This window comes from Apodemus sylvaticus, chromosome 3 (assembly GCF_947179515.1).
Source record: "Apodemus sylvaticus chromosome 3, mApoSyl1.1, whole genome shotgun sequence".
Taxonomy (NCBI): domain Eukaryota; kingdom Metazoa; phylum Chordata; class Mammalia; order Rodentia; family Muridae; genus Apodemus; species Apodemus sylvaticus.
The window spans coordinates 139,517,102-139,534,781 of NC_067474.1; positions in this window are offsets into that span (position 1 = coordinate 139,517,102).

Genomic DNA, 17,680 nt, shown 5'->3' on the forward strand with positions numbered 1-17,680 from the left:
TTGTGCGAGCACTAATGCCAGTGACAAATGGGAGGGCATGAAGATGCTTAGGCGGCAACTTCGTACAACCCACTCCACGGCCCCAGAGATCTCATCAGCCCAGCCCAGGCCCCTGATCGCTGTGGCAGCAGGAAATAACTAGGCCACAAGAGGACTCGAACCCGGAGCTAATTAGTGCAGGGAGGGGGAGTTGGGGTCCGGAGGAGGCTCCTGTCCCATCTTCCTGGGGTTCAGAAACCATTTTCTCCCCACCCCTCAGATCTGTCTAACAATCACACTTCAACTGCTGTTCTCTGTCTTCCTATTTCTGCCTCAGGACTAGGGCAAGACTTCCAGGAGCCTGGAACCTCCTCAGCCAGAGTTCATCTGGATGTTATCGCCAGAGAATCAGCACCCCAGACATTCCTCTTCCTTGAGGATGAGATAGGGAAATGCCTCTGCAGAGACACAGGGCCTGTCAGGAGGTCTGTAGTCCACTGTCCCCAGAAGCATTGAAGACCACTTACTTTTTTTTTCAGTGTGTATGTGTGTGTGTTTTAGCTGCATGCCTGTCTGTGCACCACACGCATGCCTGGCACTTGGGGAGACCAGACAGAGGGTGGAACTGGAACTACTTACAAGTAGTTTCCAGCTGCCATGTGGGTGCTGAAAATTGAATTCTGGATCCTCTGGAAGAACAGCCAATGTTCTTAACCGCTGAGCCATCTCTCCAGCCCCAGGGCCACTTGTTCTTACGCAGGGTTCTCCTTGTCTGTTTGACTTCTCTTGTCCCTACTTCCTTATACTCCCCAAACAACCCTTCCTATATCCGGCCATCTTGGGTTCCACTTCCGGTGATTTTCAGAGGGTGTTCCTCTGAACCCCAGGGTACCTTGGGACACTCTGGCCTTTCTCCCGTCTCCATTCCCTTTGGAGCAGAAGCTCTGCTGTGGCTACCCTGACATTTTTAATCTTGAACAAGGAACTCCGAGTTTCCATTTTTTTCCCCGCGTTTCCAATTTATATTGTAACCCGCACAATGTGTGCAAGGCCTGCTCAGCTGGCCTGGAACTTCAAAGGGAGCGCTGGGCTTCTGCCCCTCCCCCTCTGCTTTCCAGCACCCCTGACTTGCTCCTGGCCCGGGTCTCAAAGGTTGCCAGGACAAACAGCAAGATGAACAATACCTGGGGATTTTCCTGGGGCAGAAGGGAGAAGGGAGGCTGTGTTTTGCACCATCTCTGTCCCTGAGATCTTCTACGGTCACCGCCCCCTGTGAGGAACCCACAGGCTCTCATTCCAAAATGTCATTGCAAGGTTTCCCCGCAGTTTAAAAGACTCCATTCGAGATGATGCGGAATGGCCTAGCTCTAAACCTTGATCACAGAGAACAGTTTGCCACAGTGACGAGGTCGTGCACCCAACAAGCTACAAAGACCAAGGTCAGCTGAGTAGCTCGAGATTTAGACACAAACAGATTCTAGACAAGACACAGCTCCAAAGGTGGAGGGTTTGGCCAGGAGATGAGATTGGGGGAAGAAACGCTTTTCTTAATTGGAAAAAGAAAAAAAAGAAAAGAAGACAGCCCCAGGAAAATAGATCGTGTGCGTCGCATGCTCTCTCGCTCTGCGGTTTTGCACTCTGAACACAGGAGATGTAGGGGCTGGAAGCTCAGACAAAGGAGACCAAAGGCCTTTCCAGGGATTTGCAGAAAGCAATCACAGATAAGGTTCTTTCATGGGGCAGTTAAAGCTGCAGGAGGGGAAGGCGGAGGAAGGTGGCTTAGCACCTGGAATGGCTGACCAGAGGTCTCAGGGAGCTCAGACAGGGCTCAAAGAAGCCAAAATTAAATTGCTCGAAGGAGGGAAGAGTAAAAGTAAAATTAAGCTTAATTATTAGCAGTTAAGGGCTAATGAGAGAGCCGATTTACCTAAGCGGTGGGCTGCTTCTACATCTTGCTCCAAATTAGCCTTCACTTTTTATATGCAGCTATTAAATTGGTTACTATACTGCTATTTAATAAATCCTGCTACATGTACATGTTTATATATATATATATATATATATATATATATATATATATATATATATATATATATATAGAGAGAGAGAGAGAGAGAGAGAGAGAGAGAGAGAGAGAGAGAGAGAGGAGGTTCCTGTTTGTTTCATTGTTGTGATGCATAGACTTATTATAAAATGTCTCTAATTACGCAGCCCAGACTCTCTGGCCCACCTAGTGGCAGCTAATGAAACCGCCAGGCAAAGCCCAGCTGCTTCCAATGCTGGAAAGGTAGGCAGGCTGATTAAAGAGGATCCCATGTTGAGGGAGTATGAAGTCACCATCAGGATGACTACTTGCAGGAATTCTGGGGGGTTCAGAGGTCAGGAAAGCCTAGGTGACTATGCTGGGGTTAGAGGCTAAGCCACCCAGGTTCAGAATGAGACCTGGTTAAGTGTAGGAAGGAAGACTGCAATGGTGAGAGCTCAGGGAATCACATCTCCAGGAAGTCCACTGAGGAGCCAGACAGCAGTGGGCAGATGGAGGTGGAGTTTCAGAGAGGTCTGAAAGTGACGAGAAATGCAGAAAATGGCCAATGAGAGGAGGAAGGCAGAGGAAAGCCAGTTCCTAATGACTTCAGCTAGTCCAATCATGTGCTTCCTTGGCATGGATGTGTAGAAAGGACCCAAGTGAACAGGAAATAGCACACCTGTCTCAGCCAACCCTCTCCCCTCACTTTACCTCATCTAGCTGTAAATCTAAACCAGTCCCAGCCAGAGCTCTCTGGAGTGTAAAACTGTGGGCTCCCGGAAATCGCTTTCTATGTGGATGCTAGCAAGGGCTCAGAGTCCGATCTTCCACATGGTTACTGCTTGAACCTCAACAACATTCCCTCTCCTGACCTGACCCCTGAGCTGACCGTTTCCCCGGAGGCCCAGCAGTGTGGAGAATCAGAAGGCGAGGTTGTAGTTAGCATCCTTAGAAGTGACTTGAAACAGAAGACTGGAACCAGGATTTTGGCTACTTTAGTGGGTTCTCTTTCTCTACCACACCCTTCTCCACCCTCCCAACCCCAGAACACTTGGTAGGACAGAAAGAAGGTTAGAAGGAAAAGGGGGGAATATCAATTTCATTTGACTACTTCCTGCTGATTAGGGGGCGCCAAGTTTCTTGGGGCAAGTTTGACCTTTGTCTTCAGGATATCTCCAATCAGCAAATAGCAGCTGCCACCGTCTTTTTTATACCCTCTCAAGAGTCCCCCAGAATTCCAAATGTAAACTGTCTTCAGCTGGTAAAATCACACCTCTGCTAGAGCACGAGACAAATCATAGTCATCTGCTGTGGACAAACTGAAGCAGCCCCATGATCCACACCTGGGATGAAAACAAACATTCACATAACCTAACTGGGTTTTTAAAGGATCCAAAATTCTCACTATGGGAGGGCAGGAGTCTTACACGCCACACACTGTCTCTCAGGAAGATCTCCCTGGTTCCTGAAGACCCCACGAACCTCCTCTAAAACAGCAGTGTGTGTCTGGGACAAAGCCAGTGAGCAGAGAAACAGGCAGCCTCCTCCAGCCTCCCAGCACAGTCTGTCTCCAAGCGCTGCAGAATCCCTGTCCAAAGGACTGACCCAGAGAACTAGACCAATGTGACCACGTTTGATGGCTGCCTTGAATCAGAGTCCCGGCCAGGACTCCCTCAGGGTCTGTCAGCCTTTCCACTGACTTCTAGAACAGTCTTTACTCAAGCTCTGGGACCCCAGCCCAGAACTGGGTTTTTTCCCTCAAAGCTTGGTGTGTAGGGGAGAGAAAACAACAGGCTCCCAGTGATGCCTGTGCTCCTCAGACCTGGCCTGAGGTCCCAGAAGGATAGCAGTCTCTGAGGAACCATGGCTCTGGTCAGATATACAGCAGTCTTTGGATGAGAAAACTACTGACTGTGCCCTGCTTATTGGGCCCTGCACCCAGTGGGTAGGCAAGCAGGGTAGTCCATAGCCAGAATAAACCAATCTCTGTCTCAGCCTCATTTGCTCAGCCCATACCTTCTTCCAGCCCCAAGGCAGCCTCCGGGCAGTCTCAATCGGACAGTCTCCACCATTGCAAGGAGCACTTCCAGGACACAGGCCAGAGAGACTCCAATTTGCATTCTGATCCTGTCACTCAAAACCATGAGATCTGGGACAGGTTATTTCCCTGCCTTGAGTCGTCCTGTGCACTCAGCACTGTTGGTATTCTGTCTAAGCTCCACCCGACACCTACCTGGCAATAGCCAGGTATGCCCTGCCCCATAGATCTGGCCCACTATAAAAGGGGCTACTTGACCCTCCTCTCTCTGTCTTGGCTCTCTCTTTCATCCCACTCTCACCTCTCTGCCCCTTGGGCTCTCCTCCCCTCCCCCCTCTCTCCATGTGGGTCATGGCCGGCCTCTGCTACTCTCTCTCTCTCTCTCTCTCTCTCTCTCTCTGTCTCTCTCTGCCTTTCTCTACTTCCACTATACCACTAACTTCCAACCTCTACCCTGAATAAACTCTATTCTATACCATGCCTGTGTGTGTGTGTGTGTGTGTGTGTGTGTGGTCCCTCAGGGGGAAGAGGTGCCTGGACAAGGGCCTGCTTGGGCATCCCTTCCCCCACACCACCATTCCACACTCCCTTAACCCCCAATCCTCTCCTTTTAAGCCCCTTCAAGCACAGTAGTTGGTAGAGAAGAAACAGCCAAACATGGGAGAGAAAAGGGTGAGGAGACTCATAAAGGATGAGGGAGCCTCCTGAGGAGAGAGGCCCAAGGCAAGGAATCAGTGAAGCCCTGCAGACTACAGTGGAAGGAGCTTGCCAAGGAGGAGCTGACAGGAAGGTTCCAGAAGATGGCAGCCTGTAGGGTGAGTCAGCTCTCACTGCTGTGAGTTATTCACAGCGCAGCCAGGGTGACATTTGCTTCCTCCAAGCCACTCCTCTTTCTCCCCATCAGTTGCCTGGGAAACAGCCCCCTCCTCATGAGGGAGGGCTCCACCTATAGACTGTGGACCTGAGCAGGAGGGCCAGGGGGCAGAGAATCCTAGACCCAGAGAGGAGTCATCTCCGTGAGTCCCTGCCTGGTCAGAAGGTAGGGACACCTAGTAAGCAGGAGTCAGGGATCCAGGGGCACCCCTGTCACATCCTCTAGAGCTGCTGCAGAAACTGTAAAGGAGCAGAAGCTGGAGGTGCTGACTCCAGAGCTCAGGTGAGATGGGCAGATCCAGGGCAAACATGTGCTCAGGGTTGGGGATCTGCCAGGACTCAGCTCTCTTTCCATGTCTGGTGTCTGGCTTCCTCCTGGACAGCACTCCTCCTCTCCCAAGTTTCCAAGTGCCATGGAGAATGTGTCCTCTTTAAGCCTGCACTGAACCAGTGCTCAATCCGTCCCAGCCCATCTCACACATACTAGCCGGCACCAGCCTCTCCCCCGGTGGAGGCCACATGGTCCTCAGGGTCACCCACCCCCTTCCAGCTGCCTTCCCCATGGCCTCAAGGCCCTGCCTGTCACCCAAGTCCTGGTTTCTTATCTCACATTCTCAAACACCCTAAGAATCTTCTCATGCCTACGCTGATCTGTTCTCCCTGCTATGACAAAATACCCAAACTAAACAACTTAAAAAGTGAAAAGATTTGGGTTTTGCTCTCAGTTTTAGAAGTTTTAGTCAATGGTAACTGGACCCATCTTTTGGGACCTAACTGGGAGGAGTGTGTGGTTCTTCTCCCACAGCAGCCAAAAAGCAGAGACACAGAGGCATCTCTCTCTCTCTCTCTCTCTCTCTCTCTCTCTCTCTCTCTCTCTCTTCCCCATTTCTTCCTTCCTTCCTTTCTGGATCAACAGATAAATGGATAATGAAAATTTGAGACTATATATTTACATATATTATCAAATAGATACATATTTGAATACATCATATATATTTATTTAAGTGTATAATAGAACTAGTTAGCTCTAAAAAATGAAATTAAAAATTGGCAGGAAAATGTATGAATTTGATATGTATAATATTCAGCGAGGTCACACAATCTCACTAAGAAAAGTACGGCATGTTCTCTCTCATATGTGGGCCCGAGCCAATCATATATGTACATACGTAGACAAACGTACACATGGGTTCAGTAGAGCATGCAGAAAAGAGAACAGAGAGTGCTGAACGTTAGTGGACGAGGAGGGACTGAATGCAGACAGGAGAGGAATATAAAGAGGATGTAAAGGTCACTGTTTTTCCAGTGCTAACTCTGTCCCAGGCTTTCTGGGTTGAGTGGTAGATAAGTGCATAAAATATATTCTAAACTGAAGGTGTAAAATTTGATGTGAAGCTTCCTGGCTTCCGATCTGGATGCCAACTCTGGCTGTATAGAAGTTCATTGAGTTATACAGACTTTGGTTAATTTTGCCAGGTGGTATCTTTATTTGCAAGGGGTTTTCTTTAAGTTTATAAAATCAATTTTAAAAAGACAGTCTTTAAAAAATCACGCTGTCCACTTTAAGACCACACCTCAATGTCCTAACTTCATGTTGTGCCACATCCCAGTGCCACCAGCTGGGGACCAAGTCTGCAGCACCTGGGCCTGCCAAGGACATTCAAGATTCAAACCACAACACCACCTTGATCTGTCCAGGGCTCCAAAGGGCCCTAGCATTCTCAGCTGATTTTCCAAGGCTGAAGACATTTGTATCTACCTTACATGGTAGAAAATACAAAATCTGAAAGCCAAAGGATCCTGGGTCTAGATGGAACTGAGAGCTTTAGGGCATCCTGACAGAAAATCTTTACTTTTAAGTGCATCCAAAAACACCCTAGTTCCCAGCCATAGAATCTTATGTTCATGATCTAATCTCTCTAGACCTTGGTTTTCCCTTCTGTAAAATAGGCAGAGCCTGGCCTCATAGAGCCATATAAAATAGAGAGTAGAGGAGATACCTAAAAAGATATTGTCGATTACTAACATCAGATACAACATTTTATTATCCATGGTGAGAGTGTATGTGTTCTTGTTGTCTTCATACATGTTTTACCACTAGAATAAGTACCTGAGGCAAACTAACTTTATAAAGAAAACATGTTTACTTCCTCCAGTGCAGCAAACTGGAAGTCCAAATAGTGTAGTTCTGGTTCTAGTTGGGCCTCTCCTGGTTGGCTTAGCTCCTGTCACGTGCTGGTAGGCAGCAGAGAGGAGAGACCACAGCCTGAAATAGGATTCCAGAGAGCCTTCAAGTGCAGGCTCACTCATTACAGCTACCTCTTGGAAACAACTTAAATCCCTTCCAAGTGCAGCCCCCCAATGACCTCAAACTCCATCCAGACTCACAATCCTGCTGTTCCCTCCCTCCTCACAAGTCCTGGGATTACAGGCATGTGCCATGACATGCAGCAGCCAACACCAGCAACCTAAACCTAGACCTTTTTCCTCTCTTCAAACCTGCAGGCCAAAGCTGGCATCCCCCTGGGTCCAGTCTCAGGAAGGCCAGTCTTTTCCTCCCTGGCCTCAGTTTCATTCATTTTCCTATGTGTTATCTCTTCTTCTTCTTCTTCTTCTTCTTCTTCTTCTTCTTCTTCTTCTTCTTCTTCTTCTTCTTCTTCTTCTTCTTCTCCTCCTCCTCCTCCTCCTCCTCCTCCTCCTCCTCCTCCTCCTTCTTCTTCTTTGCACGTGCGCGCATGCACACACACACACACACACACCTGACATAAGAAATATGTTAAAGTCTGATTCCCTGGTACCTGTGAATGTGACATTATTTGAAAATGGTGAGTTACATTTGTTGCCTTGTTTATTTTTGTTTACTTCTGTAATGTATTTTGATTATTTTATGTATGGATGTTTCACCTACATATATGTCTATGTGTGCCTGATACCCAAGGACGCCAGAAGAACTCCCTGGAACTGGAGCTTAAGACAGTTGTGAGCTGCTCTCTCTCTCTAGGTGCTGGGGATGGAAGCTGGGTCCTCCAGGAAAGCATCCAGTGCTCTTAACCAATGTGCCTTCTTTCTGGGCCCATTTACTTTCTGTTTTGCAATAGAGACTAAGTCACCCAGACTGACTTTGAATTCACTCTGTAGCCCAGATAGGTCTTAATCTTTGAATCCTCCTGCCTCAGCATCTGGAGTGGCCAGGAAGACAGGCCAAGAAGGAGACAGCTATATTGAACAGAAGGATCCAGAAGGCATAATCTTGGAGACAAACCATGGCAGGTTGAGAAAGCTTGCACCAAGGAACTCCCTGACTCCATCCCATCCCATGGCTGCTGCTGAGAGAGGCCACGTAGGGGCCAGGTACTCCAGAAGGACCAGGTGGCTGGGCTAGACAGTGAGGAGAATGGAGCTGGCAAAAGGTCCTGAGTGGTGATGCGTCTACCAGGCAGAGGCCAGGATGAGGGCAGAGGAGGCAGTCTGCCAGTCTGGGCTTGGTCGTGTGTTCCTTGATCACTCTCTGACTGTCAGACTGTGTGTCCTGGTTTCTGAAAGGAAAAATATGTCGCCTGCTGTATCAGTTAGGGTCTCAGTGGGAAACAGATGGCGCACTCAAATTGGGTGATTTAAGGAGCGCTAGCGAGAGGTCTATTTACAAAGGTGTGGGCAGGGTGTGCGGAGCTGTGTCAACAGTGAGGTTCCCTCAGGCTTGTGAAGGGTTGGAGGGGGCTGTCACTACCGTTAGTACCCTAGAGCGGAAGAGACTGAGAGGAAGCACAAGAGAGCCTGGTGGCTGACGGAGACCTTTGCTCAGCCAACAGGGATGAACATCAGAAGTAAATAAACATCCAGCCGTGCTCTCCTCCCGCCCTCCAATCTCCCGCTGGCCTCCCATTGGCTGAACACCCACAGGAAATCAGAAGGCAATGGAGCCCATAGTTATGGGTCCCTGCAGGTCAGCACAGGAAAGAAAACAGAATGGGCTGGACTGAGCCAGAGAGTGGGTCTGGAAGGGGCAAACACAAGACTTGAGCAGTGAACACAGCCCCACTGTGGGGACCCGTCTTGCAGACACTGCCTTACCAGTAAAGAAGAGAAGTAGACTCATGGGGTTAGGGGGGCACCAGAGGATTCAGATATCCAAGGCAGGTTCCCACATATGCCAGGAAGGGAGGGCATGATGTGGGAGCTTGAAACACGTCTCATGGGTGTCACAGTCTCCCTAGTCTGCTCCCTGCCAGCGCCTGATTTCTCTCTGGCAGCAAAGTGGCAGAGAAAGGAGTTGGTGATAAGCTCATGTGATTAGGAGGGAGAGGGTGGGAATCAGGGGGAGGAGGGAGAGAGAGAGAGAGAGAGAGAGAGAGAGAGAGAGAGAGAGAGAGAGAGAGAGAGAGAGAGAGAGAGAACAGCAGTGGGTCAGAGCCTCCCAGTCGCCCAGGCTCTAGGGACAGCTGGGTAACCAGGCAGACAGACTAAGGACTACCCCGCACCCGCTGACCCCAACCCTCCTTCGTGTCCCATCAAGTCCAATTGAGTCAAAGGTGCTGATAGATCTCTGGGAAAGATAGATGGGGTAATCAGAGTAAATGAAATTAACATGCACAGGGTAATCAACACTCATTAAGCCAATTTAGTCAAGTGATGACCTCAGTCAGCTTTTATTTAATCATATACTTAAATGTCAAATCAATATGCAAATCTCACCCAGGCCTTTTCCAATTATAACCCATTAAAACTTTCAAGTAAATCAATGCAGCCAGGCAGGGCGGGAGGGCACAGTGAGAAGAGGCCAGCAGCCCAGCCGATTGGACAGCGGGCCTTTATCATGCATAGTTCTTATCCCGGCTTCAACACAAAGCATGCAGATTATCCTCTCCAGTTCTGCCTCTCTCCCCTACCATGGTATTAAAGAAAAACAGAGAACTGTCTCATCCCCTAAAAGCCTCCTCATCAAGACCTCCCAGTGCTGCTGCAGGGTGCTTAGCACTCTGCATAGACAGAGATACTGTGTCTACTGTGTCTAGTGTCCTACTGGGTCCATCCCAGCCTCCTTTGAGGTAGACCTACATTCATGGCCCAACTCACAGATAACCAAAGGAAGCTGAGGGCAGCCCAGAGAGCAGGGTGTGGTGACTCAGGCCAGTAATCCTAGCTACCATAGAGTCTGAGGCAGGAGGGTTGCAATTTCAAGGCCTGGCTGGAATCCAGAGTGACTTCAAGGCTAGCTTTGGCAGCCTAGTGAGACCCAGTCTCAAAATAAAAAGTAATAAGAAGTCAAGGAAGACATCTTGCCTAGCATGTCTGAAGCTCCGAATCCACTCCCAGGCCACAGGACTGCACCACAGCACATCAAGACTGGTGCTTCTTCTGCAGTGATGTCATGTTGACCAGAGATCAATGCTACAGATTATAAATGGAGCCGGATCAGAGCAGGTGGTTACTATCCTCAAGGCTACACAGCACGTGAATGGAGACCTTAGGAATGAACACCAGATCTTCCTGAGTCAAAGACCTCAAAGCCCATAGGTCATGCATGTGTCCAGGGGAGCCCAAGGACTCATCCACATAAGCCCTTCCCCACCATCCAGTATCTGGGGATTGGAGTCTGCTTCTTGGAGCAAGGACCCAGCCTCAGCTGGCACAGTAAAAATGAAAACGCCTCTTGGACCCTGCTTCCCAGGCAGCCAGGAGCTGTCAGGTGAATCCTAGAAATTTCTGCATACTATAGTAGCTGACCCAGATTGGATATGTGTCCCTGGAGTAAACGCATGGTAATTGACTTGCATATGGCTCTGTGGCGTCCGGTAAGCCAGCTGATAGAAACTGACTGGGCCTGTCAGTGACCATTGGTGTGAAAGAGCCATTGCTGACAGCTTTGATGGTTTTAGGGCCGCCTGTGCAGCTCTGATTACCTGCAAGGGGTTCAAGTTAGGAGGCCCAGGAATGAGTGAGGCATGAACCTACATATTCGTGGCCCTGGCTTAGGGCTGCAACCATCATACTAAGTCAGAGACAGCATGGGCAGAGCCTGATCCTGGCCCTGGAGTGCCCACAGAGAGTCACTGAGCAAGCTGAGGAGGCCCGGTCTTCCTGGCATTTTCCTGAGGCCAGGCCTGAAAGTCTGTGAATCAAGAATCCTTTCATTCTAGGTAAAAACAGATAGCTGGTCCTCTAGAGGTGAGCTGGAGGGGGCTTCAGATAAGAATCTTCCACAGGGAGCTCAGGCCTCGGACATGGTACTCCCAAGGGGTTCAGGGCCTCAAGGTAGAAGAGAGGGAAAGAAATAACAGGAATGAAAGGAAGGTGGACGGAGACGATGGTCAGCCAGAGCTTACGGGGACCTCTGGGACATGCTATCTCATGTAATCTTCTTTTAGATTTTATTCCTTTTCATGCATATAAGTCTTTTGCCTACCTGTAAGAATGGTTACCACATCCACGCTGTGCGCCCACAGAGATCAGAGGAACACGTTGGGATCACCTAGATCTGCAGTGACTGAGAGTTGTGAGGTGCTAAATGGGTACTGGAAACCAAACCAGGGTCCTCTGGCCATCTCTCCAGCCCCCATCTAATCTTAGAACAACCTTGGCAGTCAGGGGCTGCTGCTGTCGGATGGCCAATAAGAAGCCAAAGTGAAGGTAGACAGGGTGCTGGACTGAGGAGAGTGTACAGTTTCTGGACAGTCTTCGCCACTAGGGAGGCAGAGAGGAGGGGCCTCCGGGGGCCTGGCAAGCCAGAACAAACCAGTCTGACCAGTGACTGTCCCATGTGAAAAGGTGCCTTCAAAAGCAGTTTCTTCATAAACTGCTGCTAGCCTTTGGCCAGGGCTTTGGAGAGGAAGGGAGAGACAGCCAATCCCTGAAGAGTCCTAGGGAGGAACAACAGGAAGGTCTGAGGTTCCCTGGTGGTTCCCAACGTGATGGGATAGAAGGCGCTCTTTTTTGGTACACTTTTCAAACTGTTTTACCAAGTGAGGACTTTGTGCTAGCTGGTAGGTTTTCCGCCCCTCCCCTCTCCAGGATTTCCTAGACTTTCTTGCCCTCCCGTTGGGAGTTCCCTAGGGTCCACTTTGTCCCTTTTTGGCATGGCCAGCTCCCTTGGTGCCTCTTGCTTCTGCTTCCCTAGGAGTGACTTATTGGGAAGTCTGTCCAGAAAAACAGCACTGGCTGGGGCAGAGCTACAGCCCCATGGGAACCATCAAAGCTCCAGTTGCCTGGTTGCCAGAAAAAGAAAAAAAAAAGTTAACAAGATTGGATCACAAAGACTAAAAGCCTGGGATACATCTCCAGACTCTGGGACAATTCTCATAAGGCATGCAAAAAAAGTCCAAGAAATCCTGGAGAGCTAGAATGGGGGAGGGGCAGCTGCCAGCAGGTGTCTCCCTTTTGTGAATAGGGAAGGCGCAGGTGGGGAGTAGGGGAGGTGGGGGGGGAAGGAGGTGGGGGGGAGCAATTAATTTCCCAGGATTCAAACCACACTTGAGGGATACCACCTCAGTCTTCTTTCCTTTCCTTTCCGTCCAGGGAAACTACAAAGATTTAAAGGGATCTCTCAGCCTTCCAGTACACAAGAGCTCAAGAGTCAGGCCGGCCACAGGTGGTTCAGGCACAGTGGCCAATGGCTTGGCAGTAAGAACAGGGAGATTTTCTGAGAGCCTCCATCCTGGGTATTCCAGTCCATATCAGACAAGGACGCAGATGTGCAGGATGCAGGATGCTACCCTCGTATGACTCTGCCCTTGGCCCGTCTACACCCGGGACATTCGTCTCACACTGTGAAGCACTTCCTTCATGCCAGGCATGCCTCCTGGCTCCAGCCCACTGCCCTGCAAAGGGAGAGAACCAAGGCCACTGTTTTTCTGGTATTAGTTTGAACTCCACCCACCCACCCACAAGCCTTCACCTTTCCACACAACTCTCCGCAGGCGTCATGCATTTGAACGTTCCAAGTTCGATGAGACCTCTGAGTTTATCTCCAGCTAAGATCTTGCCCCTGCTGCCTGTCCCACACTCTCAATCACCTCCCTCACATCTGCTTTGGTATTTCCAACAAGTAGCTGACCCAACAACCCTGAAGCAAAATGAGTGCATACTGTCACCCTCTCTCTCTGCAAAGGCTGATTCTACTCCTCACCCGGCTTCCAGGGGAAATCCTGGAAGTGAAGCTATTCTCCCTTCACTCCACATAGGCATGCTCACACAGCCCAGTCCGTTGCCAAGGCCTTGTGGTCTCAAAGGGGAAAGGGGGGGCGGGGAGGAATGGGTGCACATATACCAAATAGGCCGGCTCTTCCAGCCATTCATTCACCTGCTCAGCTCCTGTTCTGGACAGAGCCACCAGCATCTCTGCCCTGGACCACTGAACTGGCCCTGGTCCCTTCGCCTCTTACCTGGCATGCTCAGCCTCTACAGTCCAGTTAGCTGCTCAACAGTACTCCTTGTTTTGGTTATTGGTCTGTCTCTTGAGACCAGCTCTCACTAGCTCAGGCAGGCCTGGAACCCACTGTGTGTTCCAGGCTAGCCTTGAAGTTTAGAGCCTTTTGTTTCAGCCCTTGAGTGCTGTGATTACAGGCATGGGCCATCATGTCTGCCTCCGTGTAATTGTTTTTACAGCCTAACAGACTATTTCAGAACCGACAAACCCAACTAGTACCATCCTTTTCCATCCTTGGAAAAGACCTACATGGCACCTTACCTCACCCTGCTCCCCCAGAACCACCAGCTTTAAAGGGCTTGCCTCTGCTCTCACTTTCTCTGTCCACTTTCTCTGCTCTGACCCCAGCAGCCAGTACAGCTGTCTCTGTGTGATTCAAAACTGATCCATAGCCAGATCTAAGTCCTACTCAATCTCCTGGGTCTCCTGTTGCTGGTGGACCTCTCCCTTGGGTCTCTGGAGAGCAGTGGCTCTCCTTGGTCCTCTTGTCTCTTTTGTGGCCACCCCTTCTTTACCTCGTGCTATAATTGAGATATTAAATTTTTATTGCTACATAACGAACCTCCCCAAGGCTGCAGGGCTCACAATCACCGTCACTGTAGTATATGTGCCTGTGGGTTGGTTAAGGGTAATTGGCCTTGAGTGGGTCACTCATGGTCTGGGGGAGACCCAGAGAGTTGGCTCTAGTCTGGACCTCACCGGCCCATCCTCCTCTCAAAATGTGCAAGGTCTCTCAAGACTCAGGCTCAGAACTGACTCACAGTTAATTTACATAATTAGTATCCCAGACAATATGTACAACTGAACTAGTATCTTAAAGTTGGGGAAACATACTGAGGCCTTGATGAAGAGATCTACAAGTCACCTAGCAACAAGTCTGGGCAGAACTGAGAGTTGAAGCCTTTGATGTCACTCACTAGAATAGCTCCCCATTCTCTGTGGGGTTAATTATCATCGCAACCTTCTCACAGGAAGATGCCCCAGCTGCAGCCGCCTTTCCTGCCTCATCTCCACAGCTCTGAGCCTCTGGTCACCAGCTTTCCAAGCCACCCACCTGTTTCCTGTCACCTCACATACCAGATTTGACTCTGCACCAACTCTTCTTTGGTCCCAAGTCCATATCACCTCAGGGAGGACTTAACATTCTTTAAGATCTAGCTCAGCAAAGAACTCCACAGGGGAGCTTCCCTAGTCCCTCCTACAACCCTTCTGGTGAGGTGCCTAAGGACAGTAATTTATAGGCTATTGTCACTGTGAGGAACTTGTGTATTTAATGACTGTGTTGGTCTGAATGAAAATGGCTCCCACAGACTCAGGGAGTGGCATTATTGGAGGTGTGGCCTTGTTGGAGGAAGCGCAAGGCTGGGAGTGGGTTTCAGAAGCTCAAGCCAGGCCCAGTGGCACTCCTCCTGCTGCCTGCTGATCTAGATGGAGAACTCTCAGCTACTTCTCCAATACCTTGTCTGCCTACATGCCACCAAGCCTCCCGCCATGAAAATAATGGGCTAAACCTCTGAATGTAAGCCAGTACCAACTAAATGTTTTCTTTTATAAGAGTTGCCATGGTCATGGTGTCTCTTAATAGCAATAAAACCCTAATTAAGACAGACGTTGATAGCATGAGTGAGGTATTGCTGTGATAGGCCAGACCATGATTGATTGATTGATTGATTTTGAGAAATGTGGACTTTGGAGCTTTGGATTAGAGAAGCAGTGGAATGCTTTAAATGGGGGTTGAATGGGTCATACTAGTAGGAACATGGAAGACAGTGGTACTGAGGGTGATTTGAACTCTGGGAATCCAGCTCAAGAGGTTTCAGAGTAGAATTTTAGTATGTGGCCTAGAGACTGTTCTTGTGATAGTTTGGCAAAGAAAGTGGCTACTTTTTGCTCTTGTTCAAAGAGTCTGCCTGAGGCTAAATTGAAGAGTTTTGGATTAATTACAAAGTTGGCAGAGAAAATCTCAGAACAGCCTAGTATTGACTCTGTCATGTGGTTATTAATGTTCATTCTTACGAAAATCTATAATGAAAAGGAACAAGCTGAGCAAGGGAAGATACAAAATGTACAGTTTGAGGGAAAGTGGGGGAGGGGACGGAGGGGTAGGAGGACCAGGAAGTGGAATGGAGCTAAGTCCTGTGTTCAAGGAGATAAAGAGATTTTCTTTTTGAAGCCTGATATAAAATGGAATGAAGGAAATGGAGACCTTAGGGCAAGACCTCACCCAGCTGAGCCTCTAGTTTGTGAAAAGGAATTAAAATAGAGTTTAGGGTTGGGTCTGGTAGTACCCACCTTTAATCTCAGCACTGTGGAGGCAGAGACAGGCAGATATCTGTGTTTGAGGACAGCCTGGTCTGTAGAGCAAATACCAGGACAGCCGAGTTTAACCAGTGGAGAAAACCATCAAAAACAGAAAGCTGGTAAAAATATACTTAAACAAGGATGCCATGCTCTAGTCCCAGAAAACAGGAGAATCTGGCAGTTTCAGCCACCTGGATTTAGAGTCAAGAATACAAGAAAAGGGTTACAAAATCTCCTTCTGCAAATAAGAAAAGCCAGTGAAGCCAGAATGTGTCAGGGGTGTCCCCACATGGAGGCCTAGAGAGGCCACTGTGTGAAGCTGTGATGATGAAGCCTGGGTTGCCTTGGAGACCCTAAGATGTTGGAGATGACAGAGGCGTGGGATACCTGCCGTGGACAGCTGTTAACAGAGAGTGGGACCAGCCCAAGTGAGAGAAGTGTGCTGCAGTCAACAAAGCTGAAAGGAATTGGAGATCTGAAGAGTGCTTTGACATCAGACATGGAGATGCAGAGTTTGGAGTTTGATCAGCTAGTTTTCAGTCTTGCTTTGGTCCAGTATTTCCTCTCTGTTCTCCCCCCACCCCCTTTTGGGATGGTAATGTATATATCCTGTGATGTTATATGTTGGGAGTTTGTGATCTGCTTTTTCATTTTGATCTTATAGATGATTACAGTTAAGAAATTGTATGAGACACAGAAGACACGGGCTCTATCTAGTCCACAGATACAATCCGGGGCAAGGCCTCAGGCAGGAGCCCTCAGCTCAACTCTCTCCGCTTCCGGATCCAGATCAGCCTGGGCGGCGGCACCACATCTCCAGGTCCTGCAAGAGGCTAGAGGGGCTTCCAGGCGGCCAGCTGGGAGAAGTCGGTGTGCTCCGGTGAATCCAGCGGGCCCCAGCGGGAGCCTTTGGTTGCCTGCTTTGGGATCTGAACAGCCTGGGCAGCAGCACCCTGTCTACAGGCAGTGCAGGAGGTAAGCTGTGCACCAGAGGCCAACTGGGAAGGGGCAGCTTGCACTGGTGAGTCCAGCACTGACAAGACAAACTAACACCAGTGAGAACTAGATGGCAAAAGGCAAACGCAGGAATGTCAGTAACAGAAATCAAGGCAATATGGCAACATCTGAACCCAATTCTCCTCTACCAACATGTCCTGGATACCCCATCACACCAGTAAAACAAGATTTGGATTTAAAATCACTGGTCATGATGCTGGTACAGGAACACATGAAGGACATACTTAAAAAAATTCAGGAGAAAATGGATCAAAAGTTAGCAGCCCTTGCAAGGGAGACACAGAAGAAATTTTAGACTTTTAAAGAGGGTTGAGACTGTTATAGGCTATGGGGACTTTTGAAGCTGGACTAAATGCATTTCAAATTATGATATGGCTATGACCTGTGGTAGGCAGGAAGTGGAATGTGGTGGTTTGAATGAAAATGGTCCCATAGACTCAGGAAGTGGCATTACTGACGGTGTGGCCTTGTTGGAGGAAGACTTTGAGTTTTCAGAAGCTCAAGCCAGACCCAGTGTCACTCTCTTCCTGCTGCCTTCCATCTGGTGGTGGAGCTCTCAGCTCGGTCTCCAGTACCACGTCTGCCTGCCTGCCACCGTGCTTCCCACCATGGCCACAATGGGCTAACCCTCTGAAACCGTCAGCCAGCTCCAATGGAATGTTTCCCTTTTTCAGAGTTGGCTCTGGACATGGAGACTCTTCACAGCAACAAAACCCTAAATAAACAATGACTTACAGCATTCATGTGCTATGCTACAGTTCTGAGGCCAGAAGTTCACAATCTGTCCCACTGGGCTAGTTCCTTCTGGAACCTCCAAATAGAGGTTCTGTTTCTTGACCTTCTCAGCATCTAATAGCTGCATGCACTCCTTGGTGTACAGACCCCTCCTTCACGCCCAAAGAACTCCAGTGTCATTCGCTCTGGTTACATCACCTCCTCTGTGCCAAAACTCTGGCCACCTCCACCTCCAAGAAGCCTGTGAATATATTGATTGGTTTTACCCGACTAGGCTGAGAGACACTCT